The following is a 26853-nucleotide window of genomic DNA, read 5'->3' as shown; positions in this document are numbered from 1 at the left end:
CCCTACTAAGTTTTGTAAATGTGAGGGTACGACTAAAAGAGTCATTTGTTTTATTTTCCACTTGGATAAAATTTTGAAGTCTTGCGAGTGCCATATAATGTTGTAAAAAGTTATTGAATAGGGTTCCGAAGTGATATCACGTCCAATGTAGATCGTCATCCGTGTGAGTGTACTGCCTGTATTTTGTGATGTCAAAGTAAGATGTTCATTCGATGTAAAATTCTTCTGTCTGCAATTTGACGTTAATAATAATAATCCATGGTTACTCATTTTCAATCGAGTGGAAGCGCGCTGTCGGGTGAGAACCTAGGGGATGAATTTGGTCACGGAGAGAAACGTTCTTTTTTAATGCCCATTTTAAACTGTGTCTGACTGACAAATAAAAGATCTAGTAGAATGTTTCAGTCATTTCTCGTAAAAAATCAAGTTATTAAATACGATATCATTTATGCAAAGTTATTCATGAGTAATGCATTGTGCGATATTATACGTCGGTATTTCTAGTGAGGATTTATTTCCAGTTCTTTGTCGATGATAATTGTGGAGCTGGGAAACAGAGGTTAGTTTTGTGAATCAGGTTGGACCTGTCATTGAAGCCGGGATACAGAGCCCGAGGAGTGTTTTATATGAGTTGAGATGAGATGTGCGAATCAGGTTAGAGTCCTGTCATTGAAGCCGGGATATGATAACCCGAGGAATATTTTATAATGTTGAGAATGGAAAGAAATTCATAGAAATCCATAGCAGTATAATTGGCAACGCGTATAATTAGTGTGGGCATCTTGAAGCATATCTGTGCATTTTGTTGGTTAGAATATCGTATTTGTTTAATCATGTCGGCAGAGTTTAAAGGGAGCAATTTGAGAAGTCAGTCAACTGTGAATAAACCAGGTGGTTCTTGTAACTGCCAAGCGAGCGAGGGGGGTGAGACACCTCCGCTATCTAACGGGACAGTGGAGTTGAGATTGTACTGTAATTCTCGGCCAGGGATATGTTAAATGCTGGATTTAGTTGAAATTTCCTAGCCGGTATTGATCTAAGTATTGCGAAATACTGTAATTGGGGACGGAATGAACATTTGAAACCATGAACTTTGAGTATAAGGAACAGAGTAACCCAATTTCAGGATTGTCCAAAATATAGAGCGACGGTCGTGATGATCGATTTGTCTGCGAGGGGTGTGCAAAATTCAGTGATGACGAGATATGACATCGTAATTATATGGCGAGTTGTTTGGTTTGTACGTAGATTATTAGGATATCCAAGTGTTAATAACGGTTAGGACTAGATTAGATTTTGAGCATAATATCACGAGATGAGATATATAGCTGGACATGAATGATGTAAAAAATTTCTTTTCCAGCCCGATAAACATCGCAATATTGAATTCACATCACAGCTGCGTAGAAATTTGTGAAGAAACCAGAGTCCGCGGAGATAAAATTTACTGTTCTTTAACATTTCGATAAATCATTTAAATTTATTAAATTATTAAATTCAGTGAAACCGCATTTTGAAATAACTTTAATCAAGCGAATAACTTGGAGATGCATTCTGGAAATTTTAGTTTGTTTTTCTGGGGAATATTAACATGTAAAGTAACGATTAAGGGAACATATCCGAAGGAAATGGATTTTACTGCCACAAAGTTTGTGAGCATTGTTGTTGTTGTAATTATTGAACTTTGATTGATTGAGCAGTGAATGTGCTGGGGATAGTAAAGTGGAAACTTTGGTCATCAACCGATGTAACTTAATTGTGTTTAGCCTTCAGCCTAGAAACTTGGATGGTCAGGGGGTCATCAACCTCAGTGACTTAGATTAGGGCCATATGCCATTGTAGCATCATTTCCTTGCGGTCATCATCCACAATGACTTTAAAGTAACTTAGAAGATTAGATGTCGGTCCATGACATAGACGCAGGTCACATCGATTCAATTAAGGGTCCATGCCGTAGAACCACTGTGTGGCACACACCGATTGGACGGCCTTAATTATACTCAGAGTCCAGAGTTCGTGTTACGAGGGCTGGACCATAACGAATCACTATGATGGTACAGGTGGTCTCACATGGAAGCCGAATTTAGGGATTTCCAGACTTTCCTTTCTTAAATGATTAATAATTGAGATAATGGTTTCTAGTAAGATTGCCCATCAGGCAGTTACGTTAAAGTCTCACACCAGTGTTCTGACATTTATGTAAAAATGATTGTGGTGTCCAGTGGACACAATTGACTATGACATCGTTGACAAAGTAAATTTACTTCATTTCCCTGAATAAATAGGAATATTTTAAATAGACCTTTCATTCCAGTAGATCGATTAGAATTAATGAACCCTACCTTTACCTCAGCAAGTGACGAAGAACCCGAAACGACCCAAGAGACAGATCTCATGAGCTTTGCTGATAGGTAAGGAAGGTAGGTATCCCTCAATATGGACCTAAAGGGTTCATTAAAATGGCTTCCAACGTGGTGGCATCAGTCACTTAACGATGGGGCATAAGTCACGATAACGATGAGGGAACCTAAGTCACGATAACGATAAGGATATTTTGGAAAAATCGTGTACTAGAGGAAATGAGAAATAATGTTGAGGCTATGCCACATTATGGATGATAAAATCGTGCGCCAGAGTTGATAGTGAACTCGAAGAAATAGATAAACGCCCGATGAGTAAGGCTAGGAGATACCACTATGAGAATAATTTATCTACTGAATGAAAGGTATAATTTAAGTGTGTTAGTGTAATTTCCCAAATTTTTGAATACTGGTTTGAGTGTTTTGGCTGATCACTTTGATCGAGTGAACATTGCAGTTCACGTTTTATTAAATAAAAATTTTAGAGAATATTGCATTAACAGTGTGATGTGTTAGATAGGAGGATGTTGTGATGTTTATCGTTGTAGTCGTATTATACGCCGTTGAAGTCTCGGGCTCACCGATGACCTATCGTTTTCTGTTAAATACAGTATGTTTATGCAGGAGGGAGAATTGGCCCAAGGGCAGGTGGTCCAAATGATGAAGGACTTTATGGAGAAAATGGAGGCCGATAGGAAGGCTGCGGAAGCCGATAGGAAGGACTTAAGTGAGAGTATTAAATCTATGGGTGTAAGGTTGGATAATAAGCTGGAGACAGTGGACAATAAATTAGATAGTGCAGATGTAGAATTAAAAGGTATGAAGGAGGTCGTACAGGACACGCAGGATAGTTGTAAAGAAGCTAGTGGGGATATTAGGAAGGACATTGGTGATTTAAATGTGAAGGTGGAGCAGAACACTAAAGCACAGGTTGACTTTAAACATGAAATAAATCAGCAGTTCATAAAAACTCGCGAGCTACATCGTGTTCTCAGTGAAAATCAGGACATAATTAGAGGAGACCTCGATAGGCACGTCAACGAAAGTAGGGAACTACATCAGCAGTTGATGTCAGATCAAGCTGGGCTTAAGGCCGATCTGAAGACAGAGGTAGAGAAGTTCAACATCATGCGTGAAGACGATAAGTCAAAGGTCTTCACAGCAATGAATGAACATAAGGAAATGTTGTGTAAAGAGATAGCCGTCGTAAATGACAAAGTAGACCAGGTAGCCGAAGACGTCAAGGCAACTGTAGACCAGCGTATTGAGGCCATTGACTTTAAATTAATCCAGATGAATAAAGAGGATATGAGAAAATTAGGTACAACTCAGGAAGAAACGGCTAGGAGTATTGAGGAGGTACAAGCAGATATTGAGGAACTAGGAAAGGATCTAGGCGATACAAGGGTAGACCTATCGAAACAACTTAAAGATACCCAAGATAAGGTCATAACACTGAGCGACGAGTTGACATCTGTTCATGAGGCTCTTAAGGGGGAAGTTAGTGCCCAGAAATTGGAACTGGATGGGTTAGTGAACAATATCGTAGGAGTCCAGGCCAAGATAGAGGAAGTGGTTAGTAAATCTCGCCGCACCTCAGATATGTCATTCAGTTGCCCTAGCAACGCTAGTAGTCCCATACATCCTGCAGGGAACGGACACTTTGACAATTCTACCCATTCTCAGGGGCAAAACGTCACTAATGTTATAAACATGATTCGTCTTAAGGAAGATCAGCCTAAGAAATTCGATGGCAGTGGTACCCAGACGCCAAAGGGTTTTCTTAGGGAACTTAGGGAGTATATTCGCGATAATAGGATACCTGAAGAGAGGCAACTAAGGACTGTGGAACGGTACCTAGACGGAGTTGCGTCGCTGTGGTTCAAAGGTTTCCGGTATAGCTTTGACACGTTCGAGGAATTTCAGACCGCATTTTTGGGCAAATTTTGGAATTCTGAGATTCAGCAGAACCTAAGGCTAGAGTTATATAGTCGCCGGTATAACACAGCAGGACCGCCGAAATTTTCGCTTTACTTTACCGAACAATTAGTTAAGTTCAAGGAACTGGAATCAGCCCCAAGTCAGCAAGAACTGGTTCAGGCTATCCAGAAACAGTTCCCACCGGATATCCAGAGAATATTAATTGCTGCGAAGGTCGAAACCCCGATGCAGGCAGAATTGATATTGCGACAGCTGGACCAGACCCATTCGCATCAATCAGCCCCGCGAATAGTCAGGCATTCAGAGCCCCAGGTGAATGTCGTAAATCACAGCCAGGAGAGCGCGCCAGATAGGGAAGTTTCCCGAGCACCGAGATATGAGAATGAGGGGCGGCGGTTCGACACCAGGCCATACCAAGGTAGGAAGAACTGGGAACAGCCCAGATACCATCACGAAGAGTGGGACAGACGCCGAGAACAATGGAGAAGAAACCAGGGTCGATACCAGGGGAACTCAGATCTAAGACGAAGGAACCCACGCGGGAATGAAGGCAACAGAAGAGGGGACGGTTACGAAAATTCCAGACGTTCTGACCGTTGGCACGGGCCTGAAGAGAGAAGGAGAGAAGGGGACCAGTATTTGAGAGAGCTGAGGTCAGGTACCGGACAGGACAAATGGAAGGACAGCATCCAACGAAGGGAAGTCAACACTGACTGTGTGGGAGCTCAAGACATGTCCCATACTGGAGCTATCCGAAAAACCTACCACCAGGATAGGGAATTAAACCCTAACGCGCCTCATTTCGACGAAAATCTGAATTCGTCAAATGAGCGGAAAAAAAAAACTCCAAATTTCCAGTAGTGGTTACGAGACAGGATTCCCACACACAGCCTGAATATGTTTCTCGCGACGGCTGGATAGTAGCCCAGATTGACTCCTGGATTATACAACCAGATGAATTAGTGGAAGACCACCTCAGACAGGAGGTTAGGAAAATAAGAGAGCTACCAATCATTAATGTCAGGATGTGCAACTTTAAGGTGAGCTGTTTATTGGATACAGGCGCCAGCATCAGCTTAATTTCACAAAATTTCTTTAACGAATTGTCTACTCGGAAGAAATTGCCAGAAATTCCTGTAGCAAATATCAAAATTAGAGGAGTCATTCCCGACAAAACTGCCATTTGTAAAACGCAGACATTTTTGGATTTGCAGATAGGAGACATGACATTTTCGCATCCTTTTGTCATAATTTCAAAGCTGCACTATAATGTTATTCTGGGGGCAGACTTCATTTGTGAGAGTAATGCCGTCATCGATTTAGGAAGGAGAGAGGTGAAATTTAGGAAGGATGACGGACCGGAATTAGTAGCTCTAAACGAAGAATCATTGGGTCAGACTGGGAGAAGAATGTGTGAGGAAGAAGTCCATTTCACTACCGTTTCTAAGGAGGCAGAAGAGGAGATAGAACAGGGAACAGAAGAGGTCAACCAGGAAGAGTGGGATGTCCTCGAGACTGAATTGGGAAAGGCTGTAGAAGATTTGATAAATCAGAAAGTATCAGAATGCCCAGGGACGGCGGAAGAGAAGATGAAGTTGAGGGAACTACTTCTCAAATATCAGGATGTATTCGATTCAAAGCCAGGATGCATTCCAAATTTCAAATATGTGTTGGCTGTAAACAGTTGGGAGCCGTTCAAACGTAGGCCGTATCCCATTCCGGAGAAACATCGCCAGGAGGCTGGAAAAATTATTAAAGAGATGGAAGAAAGTGGGTTGATTTCCAAGGCAAATACACCATTCGTTAATTCCTTAGTTACCGTTCAGAAACCCGACGGGTCCCTGAGGGTATGCCTCGATGCAAGGGTCGTAAATGACAGACTAATCCCTGAAAATGATAGAGCTCCTCCCATCAAAGAAGTTATTAGGAGGTTCAGGGGCAAGCGCCGCTTCACTAATATTGATCTGACCTCGTCGTATCATCATATAATGCTCGATGAGAAGTCAAGATTGTTTACTGGATTCCTGTATGACCAGCACACGTATGTTTTTAACCGTCTCGCGTTTGGAATAAAAAACGCCGGTGCAGCTCTCATACGCGCCCTAGATCGCAACCTCACCGAACAAGTTAAGGCCATAACTACGCGCTATGTCGATGACATATTGCTTTCGTCGAAGGATTTCGAGGAAAATCTTCATCATCTCGAGTTGCTACTCGAAAATCTCAGGGTGGCCGGTTTTAAGATCAACTTGAAAAAATCAAATTTCGGACAGGAGGAAGTTCTCTTCTTAGGACACATCATTGATGGTGAAGGAGTACGCCCTAACCCAGTGAAATTGCAGGCAATTGACAACTTTCCAAGGCCTATCAAGGTAAAGAACGTCCGACAGTTCTTGGGTATGAGTCAATTTTTCAGTGATCACTGTCCAAATTATACGGAGGTTGTGGCTCCATTGCAAGATTTGCTAGTAAAGAACAATCGATGGAAATGGTCTAGGGAACATGAGATTTCTTTTCGGGATACTAAGGAGATGTTAGCTAGAAGTGTGAAGCTAGGGTACCCGAATTTCGATAAGGCCTTTATCTTGCAAACTGATGCTTCCACCGTAGGGATTGGTGCAGTTTTATACCAAGAGGAAGGAGAAGAACCCAAGAAGAAGAACTACTTGGCATTCTTTAGCCGTAAACTTAGGAAACACGAGCTAAAATACAGTGTCACTGAATTAGAAATGCTTGCAATTGTTCAATCACTACAGCACTGGAGAAAGATGATTTTTGGATTCCCTATAACCATTAGGACGGATCACAAGGCCTTGACCTTTGTGATGAAAACGGTAGTTGCTAGCGAGAGAGTAGCTAGGTGGGCACTGTTTATCCAGCAGTTTGATCTGACCATCGAGCACTGTTCAGGAATGTCAAATGTCCTGGCGGATGCCCTAAGTCGAAACCCAAACGATAACGAACATGAGGTGAACTTCGTGGAGTTAACTGACGAAGATAGAACCTTTCTAAATGAGCTGACACGATTACCAGAATGTCAACGACAGGACCAGTTCTGTGGCAGGTTAATTTCGTTGTTGAAGGGAGAACTTCCACATGACGACCCAGGACGTGGAGAAGTTGAGAAGCTAGCTGAGAGCTATTTGTTTGTCGACAACACCTTGTTGAAATTCATAGACAAGGATCACACTAAATCTCGAATTGTGGTACCACCACCACTTAGGAAGGGTCTTATATGGCATGCCCATAGGATAACCGGTCATGGTGGGATTGACAAGGTCACCGCCACCCTTCAGGAAACGTTCACCTGGGTTCATCTACGAGAAGACGTGAGAAGCCTTGTAATTACATGTGACACATGCCAGAGAGTTAAGGCGAACCCTTACCTCATTCGACAGGCACCGATACCTCTCTTACCAGCTAAACCTCGTGAATTGTTCGCGATGGATATTTACGGAGTCCTTCCCAAGTCACGTAGAGGGAATAGATACGTCTTGGTAACAGTGGACGTATTCTCTAAGTTCACATCGTTATGTCCATTACAGAAAGCAAACACTAAATTGGTATTAAGAGCTATAAATAGGACCATAATTCCAACTATGGGGAAGCCCATGTTTTTATTAACGGACCACGGTACACAATTTACCTCAGCTCAATTTAAACAGGAGTTGCAAAGGCTTGAAATTCGACATATTCTTAGTTCAGTTCGCCATCCTGAGGGAAACCCGTCAGAGCGAATTATGCAGGTCATCGCGAAGTTCTGTCGGATCTTCTGTGCTCAAGAGCATTGGAGATGGATGGATGTGTTACCTATCATAGAAGATTGCGTGAATAACACAATCCACGAATCTATAGGATGCGTCCCAAATGTGGTTCACTCCGATATTTATCCTTTGAGACCATGGCACGCAGTGGTGAAGTGTCCGAGCGACCCACGGCCGACTCAAGCGATGCGCATTGAAGAGACAGCTAGGCATCTTCGTCAGCAAGCTGACCGACGTTTGAGACGCGTCAAAAATAAGAGATTTCATCGGCCCTTGAAAGAAGGCGAATATGTGCTTGTTCGTAAACCCGCTCTCTCAAAACCTGAGGACAAGTATTACGCGAAGTTTGCACCGTTGTATATGGGTCCATTTAAAGTCATCCAGAGTTTCCGAAATAATTCCTATAAAATCCAGTCGTTAGATGGACACTCTGAGGCTATTTTCAATGCAGCCAACTTGAAGGTTTATCGCAAACCTGAAGATATGGCGGACCAGGAAGTTAACCTCATTGAATCAGTGGTGGATCAAGATGTGGAACCGCTCGAAGAAAAGCAGGATGACCCACTGAGACGATGTAGGGAATGCAGGCAAGTCCCAGACTCTGTGATATTGAGAGCATTTGAGGATTATTGGAATCTTACAGAGAAAATCTCGATAGAACAGGGAGAATTTGAGGAAGGTTCTGAGGAGGAAGACTTTGACAGCGAGGAGGACTTTGACGGCGAGGAAGGGATAAATAGCTCAGTCGAAAATTCAGTGGAGAACTACCAGGAAGCTGAAGGCATCAACCAGTATCCGCACACCAGAAGATGACCAACTGCATAAGAGAGAGGAAAGGAATTTACATTCAAAGGTCATGTTTCATCAGACGTCAAAATTAGAAATTTCGCCACCTGGAGTATTTAAAGGAAATTCCTTGTCACTGCGCGAAAGGAATTCGTGTCTTGGGGGAAATATGAACCCATGACCTTTGTGCCCTAAGAACATTATGCATTATATAACAATTAAACTAAAAGTGGGATTCTTGATAGCATGGATTTGACACGTGACGAGGGGGTGATTACCTTCGGTCCCACGCTCTGGGGTACGTGACGTCAACCACACGTGTCGACGGCGGAAGAATCTCAAGTAATTTTTATGAACTATTTCAAAGCGCGTGTACACGGCGTGACCGCGCCAAGTCAAAAAAATATAGTGCCTATCAAAGGAGGTCAATCATCTCACAAATCGAACCCGTAAAATTTTTAAATGTCCATGAACACTACCATCAGAAATGTAGCAAGCATGTAGTCACTTTCAAAACTCTTGAAATTACAGTTTAGGTAAGTCAGAAAATTTATAAAATTTTCTTGGCGGCAAAGGGAGAGACCTGAAGAGAGGGGGTAACTGCTATAAATATGAAGGGACGCCATGACGAAGTTTCCTTCTCCGGCATTTGTGATACAAAGCGGACGAAATTGTTGAGTTGCTCCGCGAAATCAAATCAACGAAAGTAGACTGAGTTCGACTGCAGATTTAGCCAGTGTGGCTAAGTCTTGACTCCGTGGGGAGATAGTTTTCTTGAGAGAAATAAGTGTATCAGATAGGACGGTCAAAGTACTGAAATATTCTAATGTGATTGAGTAATTCGTGTGCGGGAATAATTGAAATCCATCGTGTGCGCCCAGCAAACAAGTGAAGGGTATTTTCTTTTTTTTTATGCTTTATTCCAGGAAACCTGAAGAAACATAATGAGATGTACAGCCATGAATGTAAAGATGGCTAAATAAATGCCAGGGTCACAGGTGAGCCCTAAGACGAATACTGGCGTGGACATGAGGTAGGTGGCTTTCCATCTTACTACCTCTTATATCTTGTCTCGTGATTTCTTGTATTTGAATGGGGATTTACGACGCAGTGGTCACCCCTACTAAGTTTTGTAAATGTGAGGGTACGACTAAAAGAGTCATTTGTTTTATTTTCCACTTGGATAAAATTTTGAAGTCTTGCGAGTGCCATATAATGTTGTAAAAAGTTATTGAATAGGGTTCCGAAGTGATATCACGTCCAATGTAGATCGTCATCCGTGTGAGTGTACTGCCTGTATTTTGTGATGTCAAAGTAAGATGTTCATTCGATGTAAAATTCTTCTGTCTGCAATTTGACGTTAATAATAATAATCCATGGTTACTCATTTTCAATCGAGTGGAAGCGCGCTGTCGGGTGAGAACCTAGGGGATGAATTTGGTCACGGAGAGAAACGTTCTTTTTTAATGCCCATTTTAAACTGTGTCTGACTGACAAATAAAAGATCTAGTAGAATGTTTCAGTCATTTCTCGTAAAAAATCAAGTTATTAAATACGATATCATTTATGCAAAGTTATTCATGAGTAATGCATTGTGCGATATTATACGTCGGTATTTCTAGTGAGGATTTATTTCCAGTTCTTTGTCGATGATAATTGTGGAGCTGGGAAACAGAGGTTAGTTTTGTGAATCAGGTTGGACCTGTCATTGAAGCCGGGATACAGAGCCCGAGGAGTGTTTTATATGAGTTGAGATGAGATGTGCGAATCAGGTTAGAGTCCTGTCATTGAAGCCGGGATATGATAACCCGAGGAATATTTTATAATGTTGAGAATGGAAAGAAATTCATAGAAATCCATAGCAGTATAATTGGCAACGCGTATAATTAGTGTGGGCATCTTGAAGCATATCTGTGCATTTTGTTGGTTAGAATATCGTATTTGTTTAATCATGTCGGCAGAGTTTAAAGGGAGCAATTTGAGAAGTCAGTCAACTGTGAATAAACCAGGTGGTTCTTGTAACTGCCAAGCGAGCGAGGGGGGTGAGACACCTCCGCTATCTAACGGGACAGTGGAGTTGAGATTGTACTGTAATTCTCGGCCAGGGATATGTTAAATGCTGGATTTAGTTGAAATTTCCTAGCCGGTATTGATCTAAGTATTGCGAAATACTGTAATTGGGGACGGAATGAACATTTGAAACCATGAACTTTGAGTATAAGGAACAGAGTAACCCAATTTCAGGATTGTCCAAAATATAGAGCGACGGTCGTGATGATCGATTTGTCTGCGAGGGGTGTGCAAAATTCAGTGATGACGAGATATGACATCGTAATTATATGGCGAGTTGTTTGGTTTGTACGTAGATTATTAGGATATCCAAGTGTTAATAACGGTTAGGACTAGATTAGATTTTGAGCATAATATCACGAGATGAGATATATAGCTGGACATGAATGATGTAAAAAATTTCTTTTCCAGCCCGATAAACATCGCAATATTGAATTCACATCACAGCTGCGTAGAAATTTGTGAAGAAACCAGAGTCCGCGGAGATAAAATTTACTGTTCTTTAACATTTCGATAAATCATTTAAATTTATTAAATTATTAAATTCAGTGAAACCGCATTTTGAAATAACTTTAATCAAGCGAATAACTTGGAGATGCATTCTGGAAATTTTAGTTTGTTTTTCTGGGGAATATTAACATGTAAAGTAACGATTAAGGGAACATATCCGAAGGAAATGGATTTTACTGCCACAAAGTTTGTGAGCATTGTTGTTGTTGTAATTATTGAACTTTGATTGATTGAGCAGTGAATGTGCTGGGGATAGTAAAGTGGAAACTGTGGTCATCAACCGATGTAACTTAATTGTGTTTAGCCTTCAGCCTAGAAACTTGGATGGTCAGGGGGTCATCAACCTCAGTGACTTAGATTAGGGCCATATGCCATTGTAGCATCATTTCCTTGCGGTCATCATCCACAATGACTTTAAAGTAACTTAGAAGATTAGATGTCGGTCCATGACATAGACGCAGGTCACATCGATTCAATTAAGGGTCCATGCCGTAGAACCACTGTGTGGCACACACCGATTGGACGGCCTTAATTATACTCAGAGTCCAGAGTTCGTGTTACGAGGGCTGGACCATAACGAATCACTATGATGGTACAGGTGGTCTCACATGGAAGCCGAATTTAGGGATTTCCAGACTTTCCTTTCTTAAATGATTAATAATTGAGATAATGGTTTCTAGTAAGATTGCCCATCAGGCAGTTACGTTAAAGTCTCACACCAGTGTTCTGACATTTATGTAAAAATGATTGTGGTGTCCAGTGGACACAATTGACTATGACATCGTTGACAAAGTAAATTTACTTCATTTCCCTGAATAAATAGGAATATTTTAAATAGACCTTTCATTCCAGTAGATCGATTAGAATTAATGAACCCTACCTTTACCTCAGCAAGTGACGAAGAACCCGAAACGACCCAAGAGACAGATCTCATGAGCTTTGCTGATAGGTAAGGAAGGTAGGTATCCCTCAATATGGACCTAAAGGGTTCATTAAGTACGCGTTAACCTTCCGTGTTTGCTTCTTAATCTCTTTTATTGCATCCTGTGTGAAGATGTTAAACAGCAGAGGACTTAGTGGATCCCCCTGTAATACTCCGTTTGTCTGCCGAATCCATCTTCATGTGCAGAGATTGTCGCTTATTTGAATATAGTTCTCCGCAAGTATATTAGAAAGTAGTCTAGTGAGCCAGATAAGACCAATGATTTCCTCTAGTTTTCTAACAAGTTTCTGTCTATCTACTGTATCAAAAGCCTTGGAGTAGTCAATAAATATTACGAACATTTTGCCGTGCTTTTCTCTGGTTGTTTCGTGAATCTCTTGGAGAAGGCATTCCACTGCCATCAGAGTCGATCTCCCGGCTCTAAATCCGAACTGCTCGTCAGGAAGAAGCGGGTCTGCTATTCTATTGATTCTCTGGGTTATCAGTTTGGTAAGAATCTTAAAAGCTGCTGATTCAAGAGCCACTCCGCGATATGATTCCGGTTTGTTTACTTCTCCTTTCCCTTTATATAGCATCTTAACGACTGATTTTCTCCATACATTTGGGATGTTTCCTGTTTCCAGACACTTGTTCATCAGTTCTAGCCATACTGTTTCTAGGTAAGGAAGAGATGTCTTCAGAAATTCGTTGCAGAGGCCATCTGAGCCTGCCACCTTGTTAGATTTTGCGCTTGAGATCGCTTTCCTTACTTCTTCCTGAGTGAATGGACTGCATGGTTTAACTTCTCCTTCTATTGTAAGTGTTAAGCCCCGTTTACATAGTATATTTTCCATGTACCCCTCCCAGATCTCCATTGGTATGTCTGCTGGGAATCTTGGTTGGCGCGGGCGTACTGCTTTGTACGGGTTTTCCTTGATTTCCTTCATTAGTGTCTGATAATGAGCTTCTATGTAATTGGCTTTCTTATCCTTCAAAAGAGTTTTGTATGTCTTTCTAGCGGCTTGATATTCTGCTAGGTGGACGACGTCCATACTTTGTCTGGCTACTCGCACTTTCTTCAAATTTGCCTGTCTTACTTTGAAGCACTCACTGTCGAACCATTCTTTGACTTTGCGATTACCATTCCACGATTCGGTCGCTTCTTTCATGTAGTCCTCTAGCAGAAGTGCCGCTTCATCGATCTTTCCTGCTCTGATTTCTTGGAGCATATGCTCAGTTTCATATGAATTTTCCTGTAGTAGAGATACATTTAGACATCTCTTTAGTTTCGTTTCATTACTATGTCTTGTCTCTATAGCTGGATTACAGTACGTGTTTGTGATCACTGGAATGTGCTTTCTTATTAATGCACCATCAGTACTTGTGAGATCTCTGCACATGGTTATGAGGGTGTTTAGGGGTTGTAGTAAGGATGTAAAGGAGAGTGCATATAAGTCTCTGGTAAGACCCCAACTAGAGTATGGTTCCAGTGTATGGGACCCTCACCAGGATTACCTGATTCAAGAACTGGAAAAAATCCAAAGAAAAGCAGCTCGATTTGTTCTGGGTGATTTCCGACAAAAGAGTATCGTTACAAAAATGTTGCAATGTTTGGGTTGGGAAGAACTGAGAGAAAGAAGAAGAGCTGCTCGACTAAGTGATATGTTCCGAGCTGTCAGCGGAGAGATGGCGTGGAATGACATTAGTAGACGAATAAGTTTGAATGGCGTTTATAAACGTAGGAAAGATCACAATATGAAGATAAAGTTGGAATTCAAGAGGACAAACAGGGGCAAATATTCATTTATAGGAAGGGGAGTTAGGGATTGGAATAACTTACCAAGGGAGATGTCCAATAAATTTCCAATTTCTTTGAAATCATTTAGGAAAAGGCTAGGAAAGCAACAGATAGGGAATCTGCCACCTGGGCGACTGCCCTAAATGCAGATCAGTATTGATTGATTGATTGATTGATTGACATATGTCAAACATGACCACTAACTTCTTCCGATTGCTCTCCTTAGAATACTTCATCAATTAGGGCCGAATTTATAAATAGCACTTATAAATAAGTGCCCCTTATAAGCCAGGTTTCATTTCATATTACCTACTTCAGTGCCCCACTTATTGCTATAAGTGGACCTCCTACACACACTAAAGTGACTCACTTATGTTGCAGCAAGATGGAGGATAATGATGTCAATTAATATGGTTCATTTCATTTACAGAATGCTCCCCAGGCACACAGAAGACATAGAAAATCCTCTCGAAATATATTGTGACCAACAATTTAAAGAAGATTTCGGTTTAGTAAAAGGACAGACGACAGTTAACGAATATTCTTGTTCCTTTGCTTGAGAGAGTGAACATAACCTCTGGAAGACTCACTATCTCACAATCAATGAAGACTGACATCAGGAAAATGAAGGTATTGCAGAACCACGATTTATTTTAAGGTTGGTTTGTGCTAGTTATACCAGATTAGTCAACCAATCGTTTTTCAGATTACATCAGATGTTTCTGAAATCATGGCATTGCACATGAAATTATACCATTTACATTTTATTGGGGAAGTAATTAGGTCTACTACAACGTAAGGGCTGTGGATATGTTTGTCAAATCATTAAAAGCGTTGTAATGCTAGATATTTTACATTTGGAGGAATATTTATATAGGTTCGAGTACCTGGATAATTATAAACATAAGAAGAAAATTAGACTCTGTAATTTGCATTATCCACAAAAAGTTTTTCCCCATGTCACTCATATTCTGCTGTGAAAGTGTCGGTCTGTTTGTTCTATATAATGTGCATGTACTTCGACACAAGTTCTTGCAGGTGCCGTCTCAGCTCGCTGTATTTAGGCATTCTGATAACCAAATACAATACAGACGATCTTCTAACCTCAAAAAATGTAAACAAATGTCGCACGATGTCCTTCGATAAACAAAACACAATAGATCATCCCACTATTCGGTACCCAGAACTATACGATCCAGGAAACATGGGCATAATACACAGCATTGCCACATCTCCAGTGAATACTTACTGTATCAGTGTGTGCGCTCCTAAGTGTTGTCTACGAAATGTAAACTCTTATAAGTGAATACTTTCTATAAGTTATCCAACCAAAAAAACCAAACTCCACGGCACTTAACGCCTTTGAAAGGGCCCTGGCCTTCCCAGCGACCGCTGCTCAGCCCGAAGGCCTGCAGATTACTAGGGGACATGTGGTCAGCACGACGCATCCTCTCGGCCGTTATTCTGGGCTTTCGAGACCGGGAGCGCCATCTCACCGTCAGATAGCTCCTCTATTCTAATCACGTAGGCTGTGTGGACTTCGAACCAGCCCTCAGGTCGAGAAAAAAAATCCCTGACCTAGCAGGGAATCGAACCCGGGGCCTACACTACCCTACACTACGGAGCGGCCTATAAGGGGCCCCGTATTACATAAGGGTTCCACTTATGTATAAGTGCTGTCAATGAATTCGGCCCTTAGACTTTGAATGCATGCCTGTCTCTTTTCACAATCGATCTTCGCTATCACGTGAAGCAACACTTAACCAACTGTCACCAGGAAAGTAAGTTACGCGAGTACTGGCGTAATGGGTATTTTCTACACATGAGGAAATAGAACAAAATTACTAAGAAGCGGATTACCATTCGGAATAAGTTAGATTTCAATGACCGGGCGAGTTGCCCATGCGCGTAGAGGCGCGCGGCTGAGAGCTTGCATCCGGAAGATAGTAGGTTCGAATCCCACTATCGGCAGCCCTGAAAATGGTTTTCCGTGGTTTCCCATTTTCACACCAGGCAAATGCTGGGGCTGTACCGTAATTAAGGCCACGGCCGCTTCCTTCCCACTCCTAGCCCTTTCCTGTCCCATCGTCGCCATAACACATATCTGTGTCGGTGCGACGTAAAGCAAGTAGCAAAAAAATTTTCAATGAGTCGACTCTACTGAAGGTAAGTTCAGTAGCAAAAGTTGCACAAATACAGGGTGCCCCCAAAGAACACGGACTGGTCGGTTTTCAAGGAGGCCCTGTCCGGAAATGCACGGTTTAGGCACTGGAGCATTGACGTCTGAGAACGGTTGTGACAAATTATTTGTTCCGATTTGGTGTCTTAATACGGAAGGTATTCAACCCTTTAGCCATCTGTGTACTGCGGATGGACGACTTCAGCCTAATAATATTCCTGCGCATGCGCTACATTCCTCCACACAGTCCTTGATGCTCATCCTACTTGTGTGCTGTAGTCTGCCAATGTAGTAACGTTATTAACAGCAGTGCGACATGTACCAGTACATAGCTGCGGAAATGACCCACACGGTGCTTGCATACGGCAAAGCGGATTGCAATGGTAGAGCTGCTGCAAGATGGTATGCGGAACGTTTTCCAAACAGATGTACCTCACATCATTCCACGTTCGCGACCATCGTGAGACGACTTAGAATAAATAACTAATTTTTCGGTTGTTAGAGACGCCGAGGTGCCGGAACTTCGTCCCGCAGAAGTTCTTTTACGTGCCAGTAAATCTACAGACAAGAGGCTGACGTATTTGAGCACCTTCAAATACCACAGGACTGAGCCAGGTTCGAGCCCGCCAAGTTGGGGTCAGAAGGCCAGCGCCTCAACCGTCTAAGCCACTCAGCCTGGCGAGACAACTAAGTCTCGCTCCCCCCTAGTGGAATCGAACCGAAAGCCGAAATTTCCACTCGATCGCTCATATCTAGCGGAACAGAATCGAACGGGATTCTATGGGAAACTTCAGGATTGCAATGGACGGTTTAATAGAAGATTTGAGGAGGCAGAAAATTACGAGAGATCGGAGAAGTTTCTGGGTGCACGAAATTAACAAGAGAGACAAGCGGTGAGTATTCAAACTTATCTGAATGTTAATGCGCGATGTAGCTAAGTCTCGACGGTAGGCCTACTTCACAGTTACTGAATTGCAATTTCAACAACTATTTCAGATAGTAGAATTTAACAGAAAAATTTAATTACACAGGAGCAAATGCTATTTAGATGTAATGGGAGTCCGTGATCATTTTTGAAACTACACTGAGCGGCACGAAAAACGCAACACCTCAATTTCTTTTCTAAAACTGAAATTTGTTCTAAATTTATGACACTAATCCACCATTTTATGATGGAATATTGTCGTGCGGTCCCATCTAATGGTCTAACAATGAAAAGAAAAGACGATTATAAACAAATTGAACAAATTAAGCGAGAGATGCACATTTCAAGGAAATTGGGAGTAAGCTCATAAAGGTAATGCACTCTGTTTTAATGTTACACGCTTCACACTTTCACTTCACAGACCTCGGAGATTATCTCGAGGACCTCTGTTCGCATCTTCAAAAGCGTGTATTGCCACCTCTTCCAAGCAATGACGGCATTCAACCTTTCAGGCATGCTCCTGATTAATGCGGCAATGTTCTGTTGAGGAATCATCTCCCATTCTTCCAGGAGGGCGTTCCGTAGGTCCTGTAGGGTCTCTGGATAGCGCTGATGGACTCTTCTCCCCAGTTGGTCCCAAACATGCTCAATGGGATTCAAATCAGGGCTTCGAGCAGGCCAAACCATAGCATGAATCTCTGTTTCATCCAAGAACTGTTGCACAATTCTCACAACATGTCGGCATGTATTGTCGTGCATAAGTGTAAAATCATCATCAATAAATGGAGCGAAAGGCACAACATGCTCCAGAAGGATTTCCTCCACATACCGATGTGCGGTAAGGCTCCCATGCTCCACGAAGACTAAATCCGTCCTTGCAGCTGTATTGATTCCTGCCCACACCCTCACAGAACCACGGTGAAAAGGCGTCCTGGATGAGAATGTGCGAGGGGAATACATTTCCCCTAGCCTTCTCCAAACCATCAGGTGATCGGAGGCCAAATCACGACTCGTCGGTGAACAACACTTGATCCTATTGTTGTACTGTCCAGCCAAGATGTTCCCTTGCGAAATGCAGTCGAGCTGTGCGATGCTCTCTGGTGAGTTCCGGTCCTGTAGCAGGTCTTCTGGACTGAAGATTGGCTTCTTCCAGTCTTCTTCGAACGGTTCTCTCACTAACATTGACCCCTCAAACTTCGTGGAGTCGATTTCGTGCTTCAATAGCGGTGGTGTGACGGTTGCGGAGAACTTGAAGTTGTAAGAAGCGGTCATCTTTCTCCGATGTTGCTCTTCTCGGGCCTGATCCTGGTCTACTTGCATAGCCTTCAGTTTCCCTGCACCTTTGTACGGTTCTGGAAATTGTAGAAGGTGTAGTACTCGACACTTCTGCAACGTAATGCATGCTGCGACCACCTTCCACCAAAGCAACAGCTTTCACAGCTTGTTCAGGGCTTAACGGCATGTTTACTCCAGAAATCTGATTAAGAGAATCACAGAAAGATCCTACAAACACGTGTGATTGAAAGGGGAACAATTAAAGGTACAACAATAAGCGCTACAAGAGTGGGAAAACATTATTGGCTCACATCCAACGATGTGTTTTCGAGGTTGCGCGGCAAAAAACAATTGAGGCTAGTGCAGTAAACAATCAACGCTTCATTGTTTACTTGCAAAGCAACGCCAATAGCATACCCCGTCTAAAAACAATGGTTGAAGTGCTTCACTTCGATTAAATAGATAATTACACTTCATTTATTCGGTGTTGCGTTTTTCGAGCCGCTCAGTGTACTTCAGTGCAGTACATTGTGTCCCGTGGCAGGATGAAATCATTAATCGAGGTAGCCTCAACATAATTTTTTATTTTTTACAATTTGCTTTACTTCGCACCGACAGAGAGAGGTCTTATGGCGACCCAAACCCAATGGCGCAACAGCCCCGAAGGACCATGGCCTACCAAGTGACCGCCGCTCAGCCCGAAGGCCTGCAGATTACGAGGTTTCGTGTGGTCAGCACGACGGATCCTCTCAGCCGTTATCTTGGCTTTCTAGACCGGGGCCGCCATCTCACCGTCAGATAGCTCCTCAATTGTAATCACGTAGGCTGAGTGGACCTCAAACCAGCCCTCAGATGCAGGAAAAAATCCCTGATCTGGCCGGGGATCGAACCCGGGGTCTCCGGATAAGAAGTAGGCAAGCTACCCCTACACAGCGGGGCCGGTATAGGGCTAGGAACGTCGCCTTAATTAAGGTACAGGCTCAGCATTTGCTTGAAATAAAAATGGGGAAACCACGGAAAACCATCTTCAGAGATTCGTCCCCACTATCTCCCGAATAAAAACTCACGCCTACGTGACCCTAACCGCACGGCCAACTCTCTGTAACATTATTTTAAGACCGTGAAGTGTATTTATTGTCCACAGCAGAGCAATTTCGTATGCAGGAGCCTACTATTTGTTAGGAACACATATACCACAGTTTGAAACTTAGGGAATGCCACGAACGAAATCGTTCACTGTAAATATAATAAACTTTATTTTTTGCTAGTGTTTTACGTCGCACCGACACAGATAGGTCTTATGGTGACGATGGGACAGGAAAGGGCTAGGAGTGGGAAGGAAGCGGCCGTGGCCTTAATTAAGGTACAGCACCGGCATTTACCTGGTGTGAAAATGGGAAACCACGGAAAACCGTCTTCAGGGCTGCCGACAGTGGGGTTCGAACTTACTATCTCCCGAATACTGAATAAACATTTAAAGATACATCCCATGTGAGGTGTCGATTATCGTACTGATATTCTGTATGTGGACTCCATCATAACATGATTTTGTGATGAAGTCAACAAAAAAAATTATGAAATAAACTGTCTATAGACTACAGTAACCTACCACAAAACTGAATATTCTAATAAGTTTTGTTTTTTACAGCCGTGCTTATTTCCTCCCAGGCATTAATTTTACGTTGTTGCAGTAATGCTCGTGGGTCTTGTAGTAGAGGAAGTTATATTTTTGAACAAAAGTGATAAGTTTTCGGTGTCTAGTATTAATAAGTAAAACAAACTATCACAAAACAAAACGTTCCCGACCGTATCCAAGAAACAGTTGACTTTCCAGCTGAAGCTGATACACATTTGCCGCCAAATGGTCGTACGAAAGATCTCGACCCGACTGTTTACGAAGTTGCAAGAATCTTGATAATTCTTTTTTTTTGCTAGGGGCTTTACGTCGCACCGACACAGATAGGTCTTATGGCGACGATCTTGATAATTCTGTTCGATTCCACTCCACTATTCGAATAATATTATTGACAGAGAATCCTGTTCCCTTTCTGTTCGATTCGATTCGCCTCGTGGCGATCACCATATTGTGCCATTTCACTGCGTACAATAAAGTTTATCTGGAGCAAAAATGGCGGCTATGTCGTACGAACGCCAGACATAGAACGTCAACTTGTGCTTGAATGATAAGAAAAATGATACTCCCATCACGGAAAAGAATAGAAGAAATTACAGAAGGCGGTGAGAAAAGACGACATCGATATATTATTAAAATATTATTATTTTAAAAAAATTCGGTTTTCACTGGACATACTAGTCGAGGAATACACAGAGCTTTTGGAGGAAGACTGATTGAGAAGAGGAAAATAGATAAGAGTTGGAGATAAATAATAACAAACATCTTCACAAGCAACAGAAGTCATCGGTGAAATAGAATTTGTAACATTTCTTAATATAAAGCTGCACAATTTAATTGGTAGAGTACCGTAGTACTACGTCACGGGAGACCAGCAAGAACTTGTATGCAACGAAAGGAATTCAATATTAAGAAGTCGCAGAAGAATAATAACTGTTGCGCAAGAAATAGAAAGAATTATATTGCGTTTTTTTTCTTTTTTTTCTAGTTGCTTTACGTCGCACCGACACAGATAGGTCTTATGGCGACGATGGGACAGGGAAGGTCTAGGAGTGGGAAGCAAGCGGCCGTGGCCTTAATTAATGGGAAACCACGGAAAACCATCTTCAGGTCTGCCGACAGTGGGATTCGAACCTACTATCTCCCGAATACTGGATACTGGCCGCACTTAAGCGACTGCAGCTATCGAGCTCGGTATATTGCGGTTTAATTAAAGCTTTAACAGACGTAGAGAAAGACTCTAAAATATCATAAGCCACATAAGAAGCAGTAATCACAGACTACTAAGTAGCTCATAGTAGGCTTTTTCCCAGCAGATGACAAAAATGACCATGTTGATCTGTTTTTCCATGTTCACCACGCAAGAAACCGGCTACGTCATGTGCTAGACGTACAGAGGCAGAGATATCACGATCGACAAGTCCAGCCCATGAGAGCCGGTGACGAGCGAAGACCATCCCAAACGTTCCCGACAGGCTAATGTGATGCCGTGAACCCGGACACCACATGTCCTAATCAGTTGGGCATGTGACAGCAGCAACGAGAGCGGGAGGAAAAGATAAGTCTTGACAAACATTCTTCTAGTAAGTAGTTCAGATATTTGTTATTTGGAAAGTGCCATTTATATTTGCATTCTTTACTCGAAAGTGTTATTTTTAAGCGTCCTATAAGAGTGAGGTTACGTGAATGGTTATCTGAATTCACAGTATCAGAGGTTATTAGGTAGTCTTCTAACATGCAAGGCAAATCCATTGATAACTTATTTTTATTTGCGTTCGTAATGTTACCCTTGGTGAAGGAAAGGAGGTTAGTTCATGTAAATGCGATATTAAGCCATATTGTGTTTGACATTAGGTCTATGATAATGCAATACAATCAAGTTGAGGTAAGATATGATCATGGAAAGGTTGCTATAACATCGTTGCAAGACATAACGAGATAATTTATGGAATTCGAAGAAAGTTTGAGAATAAAATAGGATATTTGATGGCTGAATAACGGCGAGGGTGTAATATGCGCCAAGTTAAGGTGAATTATGATGATTTTACAGTATTAAGATGAGACATGAGGCGAGTTATGTGAAATAAATGAATTGTATAGGAAGAATAGTAATATGGTAGGAGGAATCATGATGATGATGATGATGATGATTATTATTATTATTATTATTATTATTATTATTACGCCGCAAATGAAAAGATAGATAGTTTCTAGAAATGAAATGAGGTCAATTGATGCTATTCGAGATAAATAATAATAATAATTGGTTCTCAAACATACGTTAATCTTTCAGGAAGCTTTATACAATGTCAATTACAATCCAAATATCATATCTAACTTAGCAACTACTTATATGATCATCGAAAATGATTCCACACATAGATGATATTATGAATGCAACTTATGTCTGTAGAATTTCCTAACCATAGATATTTTTACTCTGGTAAACTAAGCTCAGAAGTTTATTTACTTACGTCATATATTACTGGTGACATTATTCATAATTAAAGGTTGATGATAACAGAGTCTTCTCACAAACCCGATTGCCTAATATTTAATTGAATTAGTTTAGATGCTTGTTAGATGTGAGTGATAGTTTGTATATTAGGACACATATAACTTCTGAACTGGCACTTAAGGATATATATTTTCTCTTGAATTTAGTATTTCTTAAACGAGCAACTTAATTAATAATTATAATAATATTTTGGTTATTTATGTTAAATATAAGAATGACTAAGAGAGTTATCTTTTCCTCAATGCCAACGAGATACTGTATCGAAAACTCAGGAAAGTTACAGAAGACAGGTGAAATGCTTTTGGACACTTGGAAATAATGTTTTCTCTGATAATTGATATCCTTGATAACTGAATGTGATAATTACTAGCAAATGAGTTTATCATATCGCGAGTTAAGTTGGAAAATAATTAATTAAATCAAGAGAAAGTTTGTAAGAACAGATTATGTAACGTTGAAAGAAGGTTTTAAAAGTGATCTTGATTTTATAAAAAAATGTAAATATCTTGCGTCAGACATTTTCAAACTACTCCCAATCAATGGTTGTAATATTTGATTTTTCTTTCTTGTTAATTACTTGGAGGCCTCCAGTTTTAAACTACTTTGAAAGCATTTGATGACATGCGACATCGATGAATAATTATTCATTTCTTTAACTGTATTTCAACGCACTTAAAGTTCTTTTTCAAGATTTCTTTCATTCTTTTTTAATAAATGGTATTGTTTAAAACTGCTAATTCTTTCAATGACTTACTAGTTTATGGGCTTAGTTTGTAAGTAAACATAGATTAAGAGTTGTGCTACTTTATTTGGATACGAACCGGTTTCGCGATTTGGAGACGTCCGTTTGCGTAGGTTTGTTCATCCGATGGTTTATCACGACGGTGTTTTCTCTAGTTTCGGAACTAATGGCCCAGAATTTTTCGTTATATTTTGGAAATTGACATTGTCTTCCAGCTAGCCTGGATCTCACGCGACCCTGCCTGGACGCGGGACGGCGCAATAGAAACAAATTCTGTTCGGTTCGATTCCATTCCATTTCACTAGGTGGGAGTGGGCCTTAAAGAGAAGCCGGACAGTTCCACGTAGGTAGTAGGAAAAGTGAAGTGTATGACACTCCTGTAACGTCAGCGGAGGACCTTATTGCTCGAGTCCACGGAGCGACTGCCATTCTTCAAAGGAAACCGCACGTATTGGGTCACGTGCGTGAGGGTCAGCATCGCCGATGTAGGCTCTACAATGACCTACAAAGTACACAGTTCGAACCACGTTTGTGATGATCCCGATGTGCTATCTATTACAGAACTATTTAAAATAGCTTTACTTGAGTCCACCTTGTCAATACACCTTATAATGATAGAAAACTATTTATTTTACCACACATGTTTCGGGAAATCATCCATTCCCTTCATCAGTGCTACTCCTATTAGGTTTATTGACGACATGCGGAATGCACACCTGTATCACACATTGATGCGCTACAGCGTCCAAGCCGCGCGTTTTTGGATATGGGTTCCTTCTTGAAAACGGATCAGTTTCCTTTCCCGCTCAACATACTAAAGCATTGTCGGTGTTTTGTGTGTTTTTCAAGGTCCTTGTCCCACGTGTTTATGGAACTGTTTAAACAGAAACGTCTTGCGGCCTTGAATAAGCTTTCCACTGTTTACAAATCCGCTCCCTATTTAATTATTGCACCTTCGGGAAGCAGAATTGATTTGCCAACACGTGCTATGTGTAACTCATTGCTAAGAAGGGCGGTACTGAAAGCTACAGGAAATGAGGATTGTTTTTAGACAAGCTCTGAACTAATTTTGAAGACTTTCGTCTGGATAGTCCCGGGTTCGATTCCCGTCCAGAACAGGGATTTTTACCTGGACCTGAGGGCTGATTCGAGGTCCATTCAGCCTACGTGATTAGAATTGAGGAGCTATCTGACGGTGAGGTAACGGCCCCGGTCTAGAAAGCGAAGAATAACGGCCGGGAGGATTCGTCGTGCTGACTACATGTCACCTCGTAATCTGCAAGCCTTCGGGCTGAGCAGCGGTCGCTTGGTAGGCCAAGGCCCTTCAAGGGCTGTAGTGCCATTGGGGGAGGGGGTTTGGTTCGTCTGGAGCGTGGCATGGTATGGAAGTGAAACAAGAACGGTAACTAGTTTGGAAAAAAAGGGAATGGAAGATTTTGAAATGTTGTGTTACAGAAGATGCTGAAGATGAGATGGATAGATCGAATCACGAACAAAGAGAGACTGAATCGAATTGGTGCGAGGAGATCGATTTGGCTAAGTTTGACTAGAAGAAGAGATAGAATGATAGGACACATCTTAAGACACCCAGGACTTGTGTAGTTAGTTTCTGAGAGAAGTGTAGGCGGTAAGAACAGTAGGGGTAAACCAAGGTATGAATATGCCAAGCAGATTAAAGCAGATATAGGATGCAGTAGTTACGTAGAAATGAAAAGGTTAGCACAGGATAGGGTGGCATGGACAGCTGCATAAAGCCAGTCTATGGGCTGATGACTCAAAAAGCAACAACATGAACTAATTTTTACGGCTCGGGTCACAATAACCCATACGCCAGTCTTCGCAGATTTAATTGCGCCTATTTCCAAACAATAAGAACCTGCCATTTTTCTCACACATAAGTGCCTAAAACTTATTTTTTGGGAGCTAAAGATCCCATGTCTAATTGCAAGTAAAAATGCGTCTCAGAAAATGTCTCTTAAACCGTATTCCACTCAAAGTACCTCCCGCTCAGAATTATCTTGAGGGGTGCATATTATGAAGTAGTGACACTTGCCCCGAGATGAAATGTTTTGACATCTCTATGGTTGACTTTCGCACGGAAGACCAAGCATTCCAGGAAATTACTAAGCATGGGCTATTTCAAACAGCAACACTTGCAAAGGGTGGGAATTCGGAAGCAGTGGAGGGAAATGCTCACCCAGTGAATGGAGTTCATCACTACACTTGATACCTGATGAGTATTGTCCGGATGTTTATGACCCAAAATGTATTAAAATATGAAGGGTGTGTTCTGCTCGAAGACAGGTCCGATCCTCCGCAGAGGTGTGCGTGAGCCGGAGTGTACGCACGGTAGGGTGGCCAGTTCCTTTCCGCTCCTCCATTCCCTTACCCCCCTCCAACAGCGCGTGGCAACCTATCCAAACCTGGACCACGCCCAATGTTGCTTAACTTCGGAGATCTCACGGGAACCGCTGCTTCAACACGGCTACGACCGTTGGCTTTAAAATATGACAATAAATATAATTTTAAAGTGTTTCGGTCACGTTTTAGATATATTCAAAATCTTGCTGCTGTTTAAATTAACAATAAATTAAAAACATACTTTTAAAATCGAGAACATTCAATAATCATAAATAAGTAAAAAGATTAATTTTATTATATTATTATATATATTATTTTATTAAAATTACTCAATTCCAAGATAACTCTCAACTCTGCACAGAATGAAAAATAAATGTCACATTTTGCTGCGCGATCAGAAAGAATTTCAATAGCAAATTACATATATTTTAAAGTTTTCAAACAGTAACGATCTTCTATTTTCACGCAACATTGACTTGTAAGAGGAAAAACACCGCTCAATATCGCAGGATGTTACTGGGGCATATTTGAAATACCGGTACGTCAAATCAAGAGTTCAATTGAGGCACACTATTCTGTTACTTTATACGCATTTGTCTCTTCGTATACAGCTTAGCCTCCTAATTCACATGAATATATATTTGTAAGAAAGGTAATTGTAAGAAATTACAAGACAACAATTGGGATATGTGAAAAATCCGTCTTCAAGCAGGTATGCAAAGGTGGAATAAAAAAATAAAAATATGACAAAAATATGAAAATTCACGGGGAAATATGACCATAATATGAAAAATTACCCTTGAAAATAGCATAATTTTAGTCAGCGTAGCATCATGCTTAACTTGTGTATTACATGGAAATAATATAAAGGAAAAACATGTGCCATGCCGTAAACGTTCGAGCCCTATTGATAAGTGATAACAACTAGTGTCGTGTTGAACTAGTGATAATTGTTCTGCAGCTATGGAGTTTACCGAGACCACCAAGGGGAAGCCTTTGTTGATTTACAGCGGACATCAGTATATTGTGGACTATAGCGACAAAGATCAACTGACTTATTGTCAGTCCG

General features: G+C 41.4%; 1 protein-coding gene and 1 long non-coding RNA gene across 3 annotated transcripts in view; one reads left to right on the top strand and one right to left on the bottom strand.

Annotated features, from left to right (window-relative positions):
• The window catches only part of alpha4GT1 (alpha1,4-galactosyltransferase 1), a 445964-nt gene that overhangs the window by 362593 nt on the left and 56518 nt on the right, over positions 1-26853 (bottom strand). The window lies entirely within an intron of this gene.
• The window catches only part of LOC136876154 (uncharacterized), a 72797-nt gene continuing 67428 nt past the window's right edge, over positions 21485-26853 (top strand). Inside the window, exon 1 of one of the 2 annotated variants that reach the window (XR_010860540.2) lies at positions 21485-21746. This is a non-coding gene — a long non-coding RNA (uncharacterized lncRNA). The remainder of the gene's footprint in view (positions 21747-26853) is intronic. The other variant, XR_011018453.1, reaches the window with a different exon arrangement.

The sequence above is a fragment of the Anabrus simplex genome, chromosome 6, assembly GCF_040414725.1.
Source record: "Anabrus simplex isolate iqAnaSimp1 chromosome 6, ASM4041472v1, whole genome shotgun sequence".
Taxonomy (NCBI): Eukaryota; Metazoa; Arthropoda; class Insecta; order Orthoptera; family Tettigoniidae; genus Anabrus; species Anabrus simplex.
Note: the sequence above shows the minus strand (reverse complement) of the source record. Positions and strands in the feature narration are given on the sequence as shown.